Consider the following 15,971-nt stretch of genomic DNA (forward strand, 5'->3'; position numbering starts at 1 on the left):
GCTTATCATGTGACTGAGTCTTCCACAGCCCTACAGCCCTCTCTGGGGTAATTAAAATCCAGCAATGGAGTTTTGTAAAACTACTATAATATGCAGTATTGTTGGAAGAAACCTCAAAAGCATGAAACACTCCATCACTGTGTTGAAACACTCCATCACTGTGTTGTGACAGAACCCTGAAAAAAGGGGGTGGTGTAGGTCTTATCTACAGGGCCGCCCTCCCTTTCCTCTCTGCTCTCTAACAAATTGTGAATCTATCTCAGCCAAACTCCTGTGCTCCCCAATGCATCTATCACACTACACCTCAACTATCGGCCCCTAGACCCCATCGCAACCTTTGAAAGGTGACCTCACCCAACTCATCCCCGCCAACCACAAGCTGACCAACCAACTCCTAGTCATGGGTGACCTCAACTTTCGGTTCAATGACCCTGCCGACACAGAGGCAACTGCTCTTGCCAGTGCCCTGTCAGCCTTAGGATGCCTCCAGCATATCACTGACCCCACACATTGACAGGGCCGCAACTTAGATTGGCTATTGGATCATGCAACTAACAGCACCATCCTTTCCAATCTACCGTGCCCGTGCTCTGACCACCACTCCATCACCTTTACCATTCCCATCCCTAGCAAATGTGAGCCACCGCCAGCGACCACCTCAGCCACCACTATGGCCTCGAGCTACCGCAACCTCACAAGTGCCCAGATCATTACTCTCCTCAGCCATCTCCCCCCTACCACCCAAGACCCCGATGCCCTTGTTGACCAACATACTACCTTCCTGATCAACGCTATAGACCTCCTGACACCACTCAAAGCCTGGAAAACCAAAAAAACCTGACACCACAACTATTGGTTCACCCATAAGCTGAGAGACATCAGTGCTAAAAAAAGAGCTGCCAAAACCATGTTGTATAAAGAACCAACCCCAGCCAACAAAGCCATTCACTCCAAGATCTCCCTCCATTACAAACATACTATTCATTTGACCAAAGCAGCCGCTTACGATGACAGAATCACCAAGGCGTCTTCTAGCAAACAGGAACTGTTCACCATCCTCTATGAGTTAGACACTCCCATTGCCCCCACATCACTGTCCTGAAAGGCAGTGCATGGTGCAACATTGCCCAAGACACCCTCACAGGCAAAATCTCTCAGCTGCAAGCTAAGATTCAAGCCAAACTGTCACACACACCAGCTGTCACCCCTCTCGCCCCAACAAGTGAAGAACCGAGAGACATCCCCCTGTTCCATTTCCATCCCACCTGCATCACCTCCCTCGCTGACATCATCAAAGGCCCCAAACCCTCAAACTGTCAAGGAGACATCTGCCTTGGTAAAAGAATACGTTGCACCACTTCTTCCACTCATCTCCTCCATCATCAATACCTCCTTCGCCACCTGCACTGTTCCATCGTCCCTCAAGGAATCCTGTACTACCCCGCTCCTGAAAAAGCCTTCCCATGACCCGTCCATCCCAACCAACTACTGACCAACAACCACTTTACCCTTCCTTTTGAAAATCATTGATAGGGTAGCTTACCTCCAAATCCAGAATTTCCTTGTATCCCACCACATCCTGGGCATGTGTCAGTCAGGCTTCCACCCCAAATATGGGACGGAAAGAGCCCTTCTTGTCCTTAAGAATCAGCTAGACAATGCTATTGATCATGGCAATCTCTTCCTCCTTTTGTTGCTCGACCTCTCTGTGACCTTCGTCCTCGTCGACCACCCAACACCCTATCACCATCTGACATCATCAGCCTACTTCTAGCCTAACACTACTAAATGGGTGGCCTCGTTTCTGGCGAATAGAACTTTGTGTGTCTTTTCAGGTCATGCTGCTACTCATCCCATGCTGACAAACTGCGGAGTACCCCAAGGTTTGTGTGTTTCCCCCACACTGTACAATGGGTACACCAAGCCGCTGTTTGACCATCTCGACTCAATAGGCATTTTGTTCACCAATTATGCTGACGACATGCACATTCTCAACCCCCTTTCTGGTGACCACCATCAGGACACTCATAAAGTGAGCAAAATCTACAAAACTATCCAATCCTGGATATCTGCACACAGCCTCTGTCTCAACGATGAAAAAAAAAGAGCTGCTCATCGTTGGTCCACCTGCCTGCCTGTCTAAACTCAGCCATGCCTACAAAGCCTTCACCAATTGATTGCCTCACCATCCAAGTCACCACCTCCAAAAAAACTTGGGGCATATACCCAGATTCCTCAATAAGTATGTCACAATAGGTCAATCACATTGCTTCGTCTTCTGGCTATGCCACCAAGCTCCTTAATGCCAGCAAGACCTTTTTGTCGACCAAGAGCCGGCTCGAGGTAGCCTGTGCCCTTATCAGATAAAAACTTGACTACTGTAACTCTCTACTATGCGGCACATGTGAAAAAAAACCTGTATAGGTTACAAGTAATACAGAACAACGTCCTCTGGTCTGCCCTCAATATGGGCAAAGTTGAACACATCACAGAAGCCAGCAAATCTGCCCACTGGCTCCCGGTGAAAGACTGAATCGCGTTCAAAACTGAATCACGTTCAAGATCCTGTCCATTGCCCACCAGTGCCAGTCTAATTAGGCCCCAGCCTACCTCACTCAGAAAATCAAGAAACACTCCCTGGCAATGTCAATGAGAACGGCCTAGAAGCACCAACTCCTCACCGCGAGAATTCATCTGGGCGGCCATCCTCTGGAACGATCTCCCACCCCTGCTGCATAATTAGCCGTCCTACAACATCTTTAAAAAAAAGCTCAAAACCCACCTATTCAACTAATGTTCCCCTTTTTACCTGTTCCCCCTCTTTTCTGTGCCCATGTAACAAGTGCCTAGATGCCCATGGGCTTTGCACGCTTGTATTAATGTTTAAATAAATAAAATAAATAAAATCACACATCTAATGTTGTACTGACTATGCCCCAGCTCGACGGGATTTTTGTAGACCTGCTATGACCTCTATATTGTGTATTGTTACAACCATCAATGGTATTCATTTGACCAATGTCAAAAGGATGAAAAGCAGACTCAGGAATAGCTGACATGTCGATGATTTTCCATCATTTATTAATTGGTTCTACCCAAATGTAAACCCGTGACAGGCACATTCCACAATGATTACTGAGCAAAGTTGCAATGAAATTATTGCTATTTCCCACAGAAGCGTTTAAGTACTGGCATATGTGGAATATATTTGATTATGCACTGGGTGTCAGCAAACTCTCAGTTTACACCCGTAATACCCAAAGTGAGGTGAGGCAGTAGGTGCATTGAGTTCAAGCCTCCAATCTAATGACCAGGTGATTCAGGTGTTGTCAGTAACCTGCCCCTGTGAGCACAATGCCCCACTGAGGGTAATACCCTAGAACAAAATGATCATGTAAACACACATTTCTCCAGTGAATCCTCAAACAGCTCTACCTAACTTTTCTGGAAGACCAAAATAATGAAATGTGGCCCAATAACCCAACTAATGTGAAAATGATTGACCTGAAATTAAACACAAGGCAAACCAAAGCTCTAGAATAGGTTAAGTGCCTGTTATATTCACTTTTGCAATTTTAGTCCCAAGGCGCCTGCATTCACCACCACAATTATTTTAAATGTATTTATTGTGTCCATGTTAGGCACTTACACATCAAGTCAACTACTGTTTCAAAGCGCCCACAGGGTGAGCGGAGGGAACAAGGAATTGAAATACATTACAAAACAAAATATTTATTAAGAGCACTGACGGGACGAGGATTAAATTACACTACTACTATGCCTTGTGAGTATTCAGAACATGCAAGTGCGGAAACGAAGAGGGCAGAGGGCATAAGTGCTATGGAGTCCGAACTCATGGGTGAGCCACAGATGAAGTGCTTGGGGTATTGACTGCTCCACAGCTTGGGGCCACATTAGAAGTAAGTGCCAATCTCCGGGGAGGAGCGTGTGCCAAGGCAAGTGCTTAGAGTAGACAGGAGCTGGGGCGATTGGATGTGGGAGGTCAACGAGCCCGAGGATGCATAATGGCCCCAGACACCAATCACAGCAACATGTGGTATCAGCAGAGGAGAGAAGGAGGAGTTAAAGAGGAAAGTCTTGAGGAGCTTCCAGAATTTAAGAAAGTCCTGCTCAAGGGGCAGAGGCAGGGGGAGACTGTTCCATAGAAGAGAGCCAGCAGAGGAAATTGATCGCCCACCTAGCCTCTGTTTAGCAAAACGCTTTACACACAAAGAGTTGGTACCAGAGGAACGTAGTGGTCTAGAGGGAGAGTATTTAGTAAGATAAAGTTGAAGATAGTGCCCAGCCAGCCTTGTGAATGATGCAGTGGGGTCTGAATGTAGTTTGTGCAGCAACCCGGAGCCAGTGAAGACTGTTTAGGGCAGGAGAGATACAGTCCCTGGGCTTAAGGCCAAGGATAAGTATTGCTGTCCTATTCTGGATTAGTTGGAGGTGTCACAGAGTGGAATATGGTAGATTCACGAGGAGGCTATTGCAATAGTCAAGCCTAGAAAGAACCAGAGCTCGGGTAACATGAAGCCTCTGGGGGAAGATGAGAAAAGGGAGAATTCCTTTGAGAAGGAAGAGCTGAAGGTGGGACTTCTTGGCAATGTCCTGAGTGTGAGGGAGGACATCGAGAGATGAGTCGAAGATGACTCCAAGGTTTCTGGCTTCAGAAGAAGGAGCAGGGGGAGAGCCCAAGGAGGAAGACCAGAGTGAAGGGAAGAGGAGGGAGCAGGGGTCCCGATGGGAAGGATCTCAGTTTTACAGGCATTGAGGCAGAGATCGTTGGAGGTGCACCAGGACTGGATGGCAGATAGGCAGTCAGGGATGATGGAGGGTGCAAGAGGGTCAGCAGGAAGTATGAAAAAGAGCTGTTTGTCATATTCATAACACTTGATGTTGGATGAGAAGGAGGAGATGAAGAGTGCACGCAGAGTTAGGTAGGTGTTAAAGAGACAAGGGGAGAGGATAGAACCCCGGGGACACTCCAGGTTGAGAAGGAAGTAGGAGAGGAGAAGATACCCAGGATGACTTGGGAAGAGTGGTCAGTAAGGAAGGATTTCAGTGAGTCCAGTGCCCGTTCCAAGATACCAAGGGTTTTGTGGAACCTTTGTATGAGGATGGAATGGTTGACTGTGCCAATGGCAGAGGAGAGATCGAAAAGGATGAGGACAGCTGGGGAGTTGTAGTCCAGAGATGCAAGGAGTTCTTCACGGGTGTTCAGAAGAGCAGTTTCCGTACCTCTGGATGCTCAGAATCCAGATTGATGGTCGTGCAGACAACCAACAAGCTCAGTGTGGGAGAAGAGTTGGGGCAATGCCAGCTTCTCCAGCAGCTTCCCCAGGAAGGGGGGGATGGAAATTGGACAGTAGTTGGCATGTCTGGTAGGGTCTGTTGAAGGTTTTTTCAGGAGTGGGCGCACAAGGGAGTGCCTCAGGGAGGAGGGGAAAGATCCTGTGTCAAAAGATTGATTGCAGAAATCAGTGTGTGCAGGGGCAAGCAAGCCCATGTTATCCTTGATGGTCCTGGATGAGCAGGGGGACACCTGTTTAGAAGAGACCTTCATTAAGCGGACAACTGTGGTAACTTCTTCGGATGTGACATCGGAAAAGGTGGAGAAAGAGGAAGGAGGAGGGTAGGGTAACAAGGGAGGCAAGGGGGTGTGGGATGGTTTGGGTGGGTGTGTAGCAAGGGTGAGCCGGATGTCCTGAGTTTTTGTGGCGAAGTGTGTGGCCAGTGAGGTGCAGAGGGCCTGGGAAGGAGAAGGGGAGGAGGAGACTGCAGAAGGGTTGGCTAGTTCCCAGCAGATCTTGAAAAGTTCAGCCATGTTGTTGGATGCCCCGCAAATGCCTATATGTGGCCTCTTTTGTAGGCATGGATGGAGAGTCACTATTACCTTTGGAGCAGGCAGCAGGCAAGTTTGTCAGAGGATGAGCCAGAGGTTTGCCACTTCCATTCTGCCCCCCCTGCACTTTTGTTTCAGGGATACAAATTCGGAATCATACCATTGTGTTACCGTTAGAGTCAGGCTTTAGTTGGATCCTCATGACTGGGGCAAGAATGTCAAGAGTATTGGTGATGGAAAGGTGGAGGTTGCTGAGAACAGAGACAGAGGTAGAATAAGAGGTAGGGGTATGAGGGGGGATGAAGGTGGAAGCGAAAGCAGAAGCTGACACTCATTTCATCGGGTAGATGTTAGTCAATGAGGTTGGCGGGAGATTGGATGAACATTGGGCTGCAGGACAAATCTGCAGTCTTCCAGCTGTAAGCACACTTTATGAAAGGCACAAGAGATTTGCATGTAATGGTAAAAGGTGATTACATATGAGCTTTGCAAAGCATCCAGCCATTGTGTGAAGGTGTCTAGAGTATGTGCATGGCCTTCGAGTTCCCTCTACGGGCAAGTTTTTAAGCCTGTCTGCAATATGCCTGCACTCAAGGAGATCATATATTGCTGGAATGTGCACATGCTGCACAAATCATCTCTCCTGTGCTTGGACAAAGCATGCAAAGCTTTTCAGTTATAATATTGTTCACGTTCCACATACAATTGAGTTCATAGTGGCAAACCCGGGGGGATTTCAAAAGATATTCTAGTTTGGAAATAAGAATATATTCCTTTTTGCCATGAACCCAGCACACCAATAATGTATGCATTTATAATGCTATGTTGAATAGCATGTATACATCATCTGGATGGTCTATCGGTGGTAGACCTTAATGAGGACTGACAACACCAGGGCCACCTTTTTTTATCATCACTCTGTCTGATTTGTCTTCACAGGTTTCTGATTCTAAATTAATTTCTTACTCTTACTACTCAACTTACTAGGGGCTCACCGACAACAACGGACGACTTCCTACAAAACTCAGACCTAATGAATCTTTCAGAACACCTAGATCCAACACTCGATACGAGCAATACACCTCACCAACAAGAAGAAAATATCAACCCTTCCAAACCGAACAAGGAAAATAATACTCCCAGGATCAACAACAATCGTGAAGAACAAGAAAGCCCACTGACCTTCCTAACCCTAGAAGAACGTCGACAAAAGATAGAACGGTCGGCAGAAATCAAACAAATAACAAATTCAAACAAAACGAATACGCGCCTAAGATTCGTCAGCACGAAGGTCGATCAAAAAAAAAAAAAACACGTGCTGAAAAAGATAACAACACCCAGCCAAAAAATCTAAACGAACCCGACCGATCGTCTGCCCCAAAATATTCGCCCAAATCATTGCGAAGAAATCGAGAACAAAGCAATAGTCAAAAACAAAATGCTGTCTATTTGACTCAACAACAAAACTCCAAAACAAACACACAATATAATTACAACTACTCCGAACGTCAGACGGAAAAGTGGATCCTGAAAGTTGAACAAACGAAAGACAACAGAGACGAAGTCACACTAAACAGAAGAGGAGTCTTGACGCTGATACATCTTGTTCCAAAATTGTCCCAAATAACGTCAGACGATCTAAGAATTGTTGAACCAAGTCACTATCACGGAAGAGCTACATGTAACCTTCACATCATCTCGAGAAGAATCAAAAACAAACTGCTAGACCGAGAAAGGGACTTCCACAGTTTGGGATATCATCTCTCTCAACAACAAAGCAACTACGAGAACCCAAACTCCAAACACACAATACCCTCAGCGAAGAAATCACGTAACAGCGAAAACGCCTATGACCCAAGACCCAAACATAACATAAATGGTAGGGCACATGAACGGAGACCTTCATACCGAAACACCACTACGACCGCTCAACAAAACTCAGATAAACTACCACCAACTCAGTCTCAAACTCCATCTCAAATTGCCCGAACTCCATCCATATCAGACGCTGCTACTAAAGACAACCAAAAAGCGAAAATAGCCTTCCGAAAGGAACGACACGACCAACACAAGAACCTTACCAAAACCACCACTTACCACAAAACTTGCCCTGTACACCAAAAACCAAAAATTCGACTTCATCTAGCTTCTGGGCTTGGCTCCCAAAAGCACTGGCAACGCATCGATCAAAATAGCAACTCATGGACAGATCCAGCCTACAAGAACCAACAACTACTCAAGAAAAACTCCCCCGTGACTTGAAACTACAATCATGGAACACCAGAGGATTCAAACACCTCACCTCACCTAGCGACGTCAACCTAGGATCAGCAGATCTGTGGTGCCTCCAGGAAACCTGGTTGACCAAAACTCCATCACTCGATGGCTTTGACCTTCGTTTGGCACCAGCGTCAAAACGATCACTTGGCCGACCATCCTCAGGCCTCATAACTGCATGCCGAATCAACAGTGGCCTGGCAATAACAGCCATTATCGTCTCAAACTATTCACTGCAGGCATTACTGCTAACATGGGAACTCCCTCCTAACGCGGAAGCACTCCACCAGACGATCCCGGTGGCAATACTAAACGTCTACTGGAATTCCGCGGCAATTGATGAAAAAAACTTTTTGGCCTTAATTGAATCCACTGTGGACGAGGTACGCACCACCTACAACACATACCACATTATAATATGTGGCGACCTAAACGCCCAATGCATAAAAACTTCCACTAAAGCCAACACACAGAGTGAACGACGAGGGGAAGCTTGGACCAAACTGATGAATTCTAGACACCTTCACAATTTGGATACAGTGTATAAAAGCAACACCCGTCATCCAACATGGACAAACAACAACTCGACATCCACCATTGACTATACTTTTGTATCCGAACCCATGCTATCCTTAGCAACTTCTTTCGATGTCCAGCTAACGTCATCCAGCGACCACAACATCCTGGTAACCACATGGAAACCACCACTCATCACCCGAGATAAAATGGAGTATGGACTTGAACAAAATAATCAAAAAAATAGACTGCGTCTCACAGCTCAAAGCATAAGAGACTTGACAAATCATTACTCAAAAACTAACGATACACCTGAACACGAAACCATGGATTATGCTCCCCTGCTTATCTCATACATGACACAGCGAACCAACCCAAGCAAAACCACTCAAACACCCACCCATACATACGACAAACTCTTGGTTCTCAGACGCCGTGCCTACAGGAAAGCAAAAAGATCAGCAGCAACATTTCCCCCGTCCAACAGAGAACTAACCATCAAAGAACTAACGAGAGAATATAAATCTTGGGTGAGAAGACACAGATGGACATTGCATCAACAAGATGCCGAAATCATGCTAAAAGTCATCTGCACCAATAACGCAAAAGAATTGTGGTCTCTACTCAATAAAACATCTTCGTTTACCGGACCAGAAATGACCAATTCAATCGATGAAGCAACTTGGGCCACCCACTTTAGATCACTCTTCGAGCTGCCAAACACTCTATCCAAATACGAGCGTCCGAAACCATTGTCGACTGACCTGAATCGCCTAAACCAAACTAATATCTGGACAAAGCTGGACGATTTAGATGACATTTGTAACATCATTAAAAAATTGAACAAATCCAGAGCTCCGGGACCTGACGGTATCACCAATTTTGACCTGAACTCACATCCAATCGAATGGGCCAAATTCATAAGATCCGTGTTCACACGATGCGTGGCTGCACAATCGATACCTCCTACATGGCTGTCCGCAATAGTGGTCCCGATTTATAAGAAAGGCGACAAGCAAGACACTACAAACTTCTGCTCTATCGCGCTACTAGACCCTATAGGGAAAGTTTTCGGGTCCCTTCTCCTAAAAAAATTCCAATCTTGGGCCACAGAAGCTCCGTGCAATGACAACTTCCAAGCCGGATTCAAAAAAACACTGGGAACCACGATCAACATCTTCCTCCTAACCATCTTGAAAAGCAAAATAAAAGACGGCCACCCAAAAGTGTACTCAGCCTTTATAGACTTCTCCAAAGCCTTTGATAGAGTCGATCGCAACAGACTGTGGCAGAAACTATCTTTCTGGGGCTGCCCAAGCGACATTCTAAATCCAATTAAGGCACTTCACACAGATACCAACATTAAAGTACGACAAAATCAGCAAGGCAACTTATCCACTCAGATCAACACGCATAGATTAGTCAAACAGGGCTGCCCTTTGGCCCCGGCCCTCTTTATCCCTTACATGGGAGATTATCAACATTCTGAAACCTCAATCAGATCCTTCCCACCAAAAATAGCACAAACACCCATCAGTAGACTGCTCTACGCGGATGACCTTATTTTTCTGGATTTAACGCCCATAGGCCTCCAGCGCCAACTCACCAATCTACAACTATTTTGTAACGAGAACAATTTGGAAATCAACACAGACAAAACCAAAATCATGGTGATGGAGCGCAAAACCAGAGAGCGGGACAAATACAACTGGTTCCTGGAAAAAACGAAAATTGAAAGAGTAAACAGCTTCAAATATCTTGGCGTAACTCTGGACAATTCAGCAAAAGAAACGTCTATGCAAGAATCCCTGTCCGATAAGATCCGAAGCCTGGCAACAAAAGGCAAAGCAATAGACAGAAAATTTGGTAAATTTTCCACCATCCCGCTACTGAACTTCTACAAGCAAAAAGTGGTCCGCATGGTTACATATGGATCAGAAGCGTTGCCGTGCTTACCCAAGACTCTTTGGCCCAAATTGGAAGCCTATTTCTGGAGGACGACCCTTGCCCTTCCGGACTCAACGCCAATCACACTGATCCGGCGAGAACTCAGTCTGCTTTCTCTTCAAGGCACTGTAGACTGCAACACTCTGATGCTATACAGGAAATGCATTCTATCAAACTGTTCCTTTCTCCACGGCCTGGTGTCCAAAGAAATTCTAGAGGGAAGCTGCATCCTGCTAAATCAATGGAAAAACGAAAACCAAGCTCTACTGAAAATCATCGAATGTACAGAAGAAGATCTGATTAACAATCCTACAAGAATAATAAAAAAAACTAAAGACATGGACTGGATTCGCACTTTAGATGCAGCCTCAGAATACAAAGCTTGTCTCTCACTTACCACCGCTATGGAAAAAACGTGATGATCTACAGAACTACATCAAAAGATTCCCCAGCCGAGCAGCACGCAATCTTATAATCAGAGCAAGACTGAATCTTGTGGACACCAACGAAATCCGCCACATAAGGAAGCAATCGCTGACTAGTACCTGCAGATTCTGTGGAAACGAGAAAGAGACCATACGCCACCTTATACTGTCCTGCCCAAGCTTGACAAATATCCGCCACCCCTATATGAAATATATCTGCCAACACTCCACAGTAACTGATGAAGATACATGGTGGAAAAGGATGATAAGTGGTGACCGGACATCGTGGCAACTAGCGACATACAAAATCCTTGACGCTTTAACAGAAAAACTCACTGCGAAGCGAAATGAAAACTAAGACTCTCCTTGCAAAGCGACCAGAAACTCTAACCTACAGAATCAAATGATTAAGATGTCCAAATTCGGACAAAAGAAAGAGAAAAGAAACGATGTTGTAAAAATCAAATTTTTGATTAAATACTCAAAAAAAAAAAAATAATAATAAATTAATTTCTTTATGTGTGTCAACATTTAAATGGAACCAATTGCTTATTTGAAATAATCACAATAATACAGACCTGATATGAAGGTCCTCATTTTAGTAAATTGCAGGGTAAACTCACACTTACTATAAACGACTGCTTCACTAGGAAGTGGTGGCAATATGCTTGGTCCTCCCTTCAATGCCTCTTTTCAAATAGCTAATGACTGATTAAGACAATTGAATCAAATGTGACTTGTCTACTACTAGGATTGTCTACTTAATCAAAGCATTCTATTCTCCTCTGAAGAGGCTGGACGCAACACAGCTGTCCTAGAGATGATAACTTTGACTCCTCTCAGAATGTGGCCCTGTGTGGTTGGGCCAGATGTTAACTGTACCACATCAGCAAATACATCATTGATGAGTTGGGACAACCCCTGCTAGGTGCTGTAATGTCTTTGCAAAGTTTTGGATTGGTGTGAGAGGATTAACCTACTGTACCAGGTAAATCCTATAATAGGGTAACACAAACACACACTAAAGCATACAGAACAGATCCTGTGAACAGTGCTGGTAATGCATTCGCAGACTTGCCTGCTAGACAGCACACAACAAGGATTATGGTGAGGTTTTGACATGCTCCACTTCACACATTGATGATGACTTTAAAGTCTGCCTTGAAGTAAGCTGCCATAACCGGAAAAAATGCTGTAAAACACGTTTTCCTGAGTATCTGATGTAAAGTCTCCAAGAATTTGCTACGTAGCAGTTGTTGTTTTGTCTCCCTCTTTTCCATCTCCTCTAAATTTCGAAGGTGCAGACCATTCATACCTTTCCCTAGCCTCTTTCACTGTTTGTAAGATGTCTGTCATAAACTGCATAAATATAGCTTTATGTATTTATGTTTTTATATACAGGGAGGAACAATGCTATTTTGATCACAAAAGAATGTGCGCTAGATAAGACATCTGATTTGGCAGGTAGAATTGAGTTTCTTACAGTGAGGTGAGTTTGAGTGACATCCTGTCCAGTTGTGAATGGGACTAAATTGAACAGCCAGCGAGACAATAAATGGGTGTGTAGGAGATATCTATGCATTAACAATCAATGCAGGGAATTCCCCCAATCAAAGGTGCCACACCAGTATACCTATTTATATTATTCCATCTAGCCCTGTCTAGCTACCATATCATACCATGTAGATCCCTCGCATCTGTGCCATAGATAAGCCAAGAATCAGGCCGGTGTGTAGAAAGAATATATTTTTATTAATGAATAGGAAATGTGATCTGTATACAAAGTCACATATCACTCCACATCACTCCGTGGCTCAAATATCTTTCTTTCCTAGTCATTTATGTTTTATACAAATTGAAAGCCCTAGTTCGTTTAGGATGACACAAATCACAGACTCTATAACCCCACAACATGTACAGTTTTCCCTCTTTGGTTAGTGACATCCTGGTTACATAGAAACACAGGACTATAGAATGCTTCAGATACCTGGGTCACTCACCAAATAACGTATAGAATTGTGCAGTACCATGGGCGTGATGGAACAATTTAACTTCACCATATGCTTTGCATGGGATTTTCTTTATAACAAGTAGTACCTTGAAAAATGACCAGATCAAACACTTGCTACTACACTTCATATGAAGTTTAATTAAAAGAACATGCAACCCATTTCTGTTGATGAAATAAATGTCACACATGCAGCGCTCTTGGTTCTTAATCTCCCTGCACACTTGGCAAAGCTAGCAGTGTTGGAGCACAACAGACTTTTAAAAACAAAACACTTCTATATATTTAAGGAACATTTTTTTCTCCACCACTGCAATGAAGAATCTCTCTTCTATCAGGGGTCACTTTCTCACCCTTTGCAGAGATTTTCTTTTAAATCAGTGACTTCACTATATTTATGTTGGCAAGACACTCTTCTGCCCGGTTCAGCAGGGTCTGGGGAATAGAGAGCAGTTGTGAATTGTGTTTTTATGCATCCTTCCCTATAGGGAATTTTGGGGTATGCAAAAAGAAATATATTACTTTAACAGACTATATTTCTATGCACACTGGAAGCAATGTTGTTGATTTTGAATTTCAACAAAATCACCTGGTGTAATTTTGTTATAGGTGAATTAATTAAATGATAATCTAGTAAAAATACTAAGGATCTACTTGGTCTGCCCAGTCAATCAATGAGGGAAGATATTAAATCAAGCAGATTCCCACAAGACTTGGTTTGGTTACTTACATAGAATATTATCTGGGTTTTGTGCTCAGTAAGAAAAGTCATCAGGGCTCTTGCATCATCTCATGGGCCGCATAGGGACTTGGCCTCACAAGGTTCAGTCATGGATACCTTCAGAATCCATCGCTTTTATTCGGCACTCCAGATTCCCTATAGATGTTTGTCTTTCTCCTAGTCTAACCCACCTCATAGGCAATCATGGTTCTCAAGCAATTTCTTTCAGCAGTTCCAACTGAGATGATTTCAGACAGTCGCCTCTTTCCCATTGAGCCTCCCCTTATACATCTTTAACCACTCCCCAAATTATCTAAATTATAACATGGCTGTTTATTGGATTGGACATCTACTGCACTCCCCCTTCCTCTGATTAGTCCCTTTTTGTTACCAGGCATCATCCCTGTGAGTCACAACTTCACCCCTTTGAAATTACATGTTTTAACCTATTCAGTTATGTCCTTAAAAACTACAACATGGAAAAAATGTATTTACAAATAAGAGTCGTACACTATATATGTTTCCGAAAATATCCAAACATGCCGGACTTAATTAAATGTGTCTCATTTTGGCAAGATGTTGCAGGTTCGAATGGCAGATTTTTGTAATTTACCTAAACAGGACAAAAGACAGTGAGCCTCATTACGACCCTGGCGTTAACCATGGCGCTATTAGCGCCATTGTTGACGCCGGTATTTTACCAACTCCGCCATGGTGAATGGCAGAATTACCGCCCCATTCCAAGGTTGGCGGGGCGGTAATTCCCCATTCACCATTGGCCCTTCCCCATTCCCATTTTTTCCCCATAGAGCTCAATGGGAATGGGGAAGGCGGTAATTACGGTACCACAAATTGCGGTACCGTAATTACCTTGAAAGTCCCTTTGCGGGTTCCTTCCTTAACGGCTGGTAAAACCAGCCGTTAAGGTCGGGACTCGCAAAGGGACCTCGTAATTAGGCAGTAAGGGTTTAACGGCGCCAACACCTTTTACAGGGCGCCGTTAACCCCTTACCGCCTGGGTCGTAACGAGGCCCAGTATCACAAGCTTAATCTAATTAAATGAGTTATGAACTCCCTGAATCTTCACTTTGCAACATTTTCTGGGACACTATCATCACATTTAAGCTTGCAACTCTTGTTCCCAAAGTCTCAACAGATAGATCTACATTAGCTTTTTAATGATGAACCCTTTTTATGAGTGTCACAGTTCCAAAGATAATGGACAAAGTATTATCCCCCCAAAGCACCTGTGGTAATCTGAAATCATATGCATAATCTGAGTTCCATAAACATCATAAACATCACATTTCTTTCTTCCTCATAGATGAAGATCCAGCCATCTGCTTCTTCGTTGACCCTGCCTGCAATTAAAGCACTTAACATTCCTTTCAAAGCTAATGACCATAGTCATCTTATCTCTTGAAGCATATGGGACACCCCACATCTTTATTCATGAGACCCCCCCTCTGGTGTCTGTCAAATGTCATCAGCTCAGTGAGAGGGGCCAAAACTGTACTTGAATTTTGGGGAATTATTCAGAGTTCACATCCATCAGCTGGGTCATAGTTTTTACAGGCGCCATCTTTTCACCTCATAAACTTTTAGTTTGACACACACTCCACCCATTTCCTTGGCTCTGTTAGATATCCTTAGATAAAGAGAAGAGCAGGGCTTCATCCTTGCATTTGATGCGGGAAGATAAACAGTTCTTGACCTTCGAATCTCCTTAGAAAATGTATTTTGAGTGGGCCCTGCTTTTCATAATATACAGAAACCTCATTCTTTTAAATGTTTCAATTTCTTCACACATGAGGGCTTTTTTCATGTAATTGCATCATGCCATCAATGACCATCTTCATATTTTAATATCCCTTTGAATGCTTAAGGCCAAGGAGTTTTCTCTGTAAACAGTTCCTTTCAAACCAAAATGCAAAATGTAATCATTTTCCTGGCAGCTCTCTGTGTTAGTAAAACTGTACTTTAGACATTAGTCATATGGAATGGTGTCATATTTAAAATGTTCCTTGTTCCAAACTGTAAGATGTACACATTTCCTGGGTTTCAGTATTTTAGCAAATTAACCTGCTACAGCAAAAAAAAACCTTGCACCTTATTTCTGCTGCATTTTTTAACAGTTTTCATGGTTTTGCACTGCTGGCCTTTTCCCTGCCAGTCTACAGCATGCTTTCAAATTACAAGAAAGTATTCATGCATTTTTAAGCCACAGTC

This window comes from Ambystoma mexicanum, chromosome 1q, assembly GCF_040938575.1.
Source record: "Ambystoma mexicanum isolate Mex_15411 chromosome 1q, UKY_AmexF1_1, whole genome shotgun sequence".
Lineage (NCBI taxonomy): Eukaryota > Metazoa > Chordata > Amphibia > Caudata > Ambystomatidae > Ambystoma > Ambystoma mexicanum.